Genomic DNA, 3,566 nt, shown 5'->3' on the forward strand with positions numbered 1-3,566 from the left:
GGGGGGCGGAGCCTCTGCGTGGGGGCGGAGATACGGACGGGAGAGCCCCGCCCCCGGGCTCGGGGTTCCCCTGGGGGCGGGGACTCCCTGGGCAGCGGCTGGGGATTCCCTTGGGGGCGGGGCTCGAGAAGGGACGGGGCTACGGTGGGTGAGTCCCCTCCTAAGGTCTGGGGGAAGCCCTAGAGGGCGGGCCTAAGGGGATCCCCTTCCTAGGGGCGGGGCTAAGGCAGGGGGATTCCCCCTAGGGGCGGGGCTGAGTCCGGGTGGTTAATGGGCGGAGCTTAGAGTCGGTGGGCGGGGCTACATGCCTAAGGGCGGGTCCCTATCTGCCCCCTTTGGATCGCGCCCGGGTTGAAGCTCCCGCCATGGTGCTGACGGGACCGCAGACGTCGGGCGCCGCACAGCCAATAGGGAGGCAGGCTAGCGGGGGGGCGGTGTCGCCCCTAGGAGCGGTGCCCCCACTGCCAATGGTACCCCTCACTCCCGACCTGCACTGCCCGGACACCTGGGTTCTCTCCTTTGTCTCCACCGTGAGTGACAGCTCGAAGACCCGCCCCGGCCGGATGTGACCCAATTGCCCTCCTGCCCCGCCCAGATCTGGGCCCCTGTTATATGCTGCCAGACACACCCCAAAAGTAGCTGCATTTTGGTGGGTGGGGGGGCTCTGCTGGGAGGGGGGACAGTGGGGCTGACAAGGGAGCGTGGCCAAGACAAAGGGGCGGGGCTTCCAACTGTCTCCACCCCTCACCCCCCTGGGTTCTCTGTAGGGCTGCGGAGGAGGAAGCCTGTGGCCTCTGGGTCCCGGGGGGTGGACACCTGGGTTCTCTATAGGGCTGGGAGGGCCCAGTCATGTGACACGGATCCCACTGCAGTAGGAGGGGTAGGGGAGCTATAAGCCCTTCCCCTTTCCCTCTGCTACCAACCCCCCATGAAAAAGTCCTTATGGGAGGTTTTGCACAATGCTCATGTGACACCGATCCCATTGGTGCACAAGGGGGTGGAGAGTAAAAACCATTCTTCTTTCCCTTTGCTACTCACCCTCTCTTGTGAAAACCTCCCCTTGCATGAGCCCTCGTGCGAGGTCTGTCAAATGACACTCATCCCAGGAGAGGGCTGTGGGCTGTTCCCCATCTCTTTTGCCACTACTCCTTTCAGTCTGTGATGACACGCCCCACCTCACATGAGGGTCCTTGTGCAAAGACCTCTGTGTTTCATGAGGCCAGGTCAAGGGCAAACGAAGGCATGCAGAGGTAGAACAACTCCTGCTCAAAGCAGTGAAACATGCAACCTTGTCCCTTTGGGGTTGACTTTAATTGAAAGGGGAGTAGGATCTGAGCACCAACCTGCCCTGGTTCCATGTGTCAGCTGCTCCATGGCCCAGCAATTGCTCCCTTTCCAGGGCCGCAGAAGGCAGGCATGGGCCAGACAATAACAGTGTCTCTGACTTGTGCATACGGAAAAGACATTCACCTTTCTTGCCAAAAAGTTTTGCCTGAAATACATTTGAAAATACATGATGATGGAAAATACATTACTGGAACAAATATTACTAGAAGATATATACAGATCTTGCTAGACAAGATGCAGTACTACTGTTCTTTCCCGTTTTCAAGTCAGTCGACTTTGGCCTGTGCAGTTTTGATCCCTGGGAAGAGGTGTGATCTGCTGGACTAGCTGGAAAATAACAACATGGGAAAGTATCCCCGACACAAAAGAGAGACCAAGCTGGAAGTGGAGCCAGTGACTTTGAGTGCATTAGGCCATGTATTGCAAATAAAAGTCCCCAGGAGAAGGGGGATTTGTCACTAAATAACCACCCCTCGTTTTGAGTTATTACTTTTGGGTCACAATGACTATCATGGATGTAAAAAGACTAAAAATGGACAATTGGACCAAACTGAGCCCCAGGGTCAGGGGTTTAACAAGGGCATGGCGGGTCTCCAAGGAGGACTCGAGTACTTACCCAGTGCCATTGAAGCCCAAGGGTGGAAGCAGCCGTGGCATGAAAAAGGTGGATCCATGACTTTCCACTACAAACCCTAGGCCGCATGTAAGGCGGCCTCCCACAGGGCCCTTCTCCATTCAAGTGGTACCACAGGACGTGGCATGTGGAGGGAAGGGGGCTGTCCAAACAGGATGGTGCCCAACCCCTGCTACACGGGCACTGTAGAAAAAAAAGGTTTGGGGGTATTAGGGGTAAATGGGGGTATGAAGTGGGGAGTGGTGACTCTGAAACTCATGCTAAGCTTGGCCCTACTCACAAAAGTTAAAATACAGAATACTGATGCTAACTGCATAATGCAAGAGGATGCAAGTTCATGACTAGGCCATCTAAGAAAGAAATAATGAGGTATCTCTTCCAGCTTATCTTGCTATATTCAGGATGATTTCAGACAGGCTCCTAGTTGTCTGGTGTGTAACCGCGTGAAATGTCTATCTTTGATTAATTAGTACGATAAATATTTATTTTGCGATTAACTCGTGCTTATGTGCAGGAAGAGACATTCTCCCTATGTGATAGGTGTCTCCTCCTGATTTAGTTTTGTTTCTGTTCTCTCATGATTTACCTTGTTTTTCAAGGACACGTATGTTTTTCCTGGTTGTTAATCAGATGCTTGATATGTTCCAAACTGGATAATCTCTTGTCACTGAAGAAGGTAACTCATTCAAATTAGAAATTTCTGATAACCAATAATGGGCAGGTTGATTAACAGGATTTCCTGTCAATTACTGCTTGGAACTCTCTTTTGATTTACACAACTACAAGAATTCTTTGAAGATACTAAGCTAAGGGTATTAAAAGGCGGTAAAACAGCAAACAGGATGCGTGCTTCAAGAGTGAGAAATCTTTGACACCAGCTGCTGATGTGCCCAACTTACTTTAGAAGTTGAAGAGAAACAGACTGCCTCTTTGTTGCCTGTTTTGTGAGAAATCATCACCTTATAGCTAATTACTGGACTTTGATTTGGTTTGGGCTCACTTGACTTGATTTTGAATACTTGTAGTAAAGAAAGCCTTTCTTATTTATAGATCTAGGGTCAGAAGGGACCTTGCAGATCCTCTAGTCCAACCCCCTGCCCTGGGCAGGAGAGAAAACTCAGCTCAAATGACCCCAGCTAGGTAATCGTCAAGCCTCCTCTTAAAGACCCCCAAGGTAGGAGCTAGCACCACTTCCCTTGGAAGTTGGTTCCAGGTCCTAGCCACCCTGACAGTGAAGTAGTGCCTTCGGATGTCTAGTCTGAACCTACTCTCTAACAATTTATGGCCGTTATTCCTTGTTACTCTGGGAGGCGCTCAGGGGACCAAGGTCTCTCCCATTCCCTGCTCGTCCCCCTTTGGTCAGTTTATAGATGGCCACCAGGTCCCCCCTCAGCCTTCTCTTGTGAAAGCTGAACAGGTTCAGGTCCCCTAGCTTCTCCTCATAGGGCCTGCCCTGCTGCCCCCAGATCATGTGAGTGGCCCTCCTCTGGACCCTCTCAATGCTGGCCACATCCCTCCTGAAGTGCAGCGCCAAGAACTGGATGCAGTACTCCAACTGCGGCCTGACCAATGTCGCATAAAGGGG

The sequence above is a fragment of the Alligator sinensis genome, unplaced genomic scaffold (assembly GCF_000455745.1).
Source record: "Alligator sinensis unplaced genomic scaffold, ASM45574v1 scaffold553_1, whole genome shotgun sequence".
NCBI classification, from domain to species: Eukaryota; Metazoa; Chordata; order Crocodylia; family Alligatoridae; genus Alligator; species Alligator sinensis.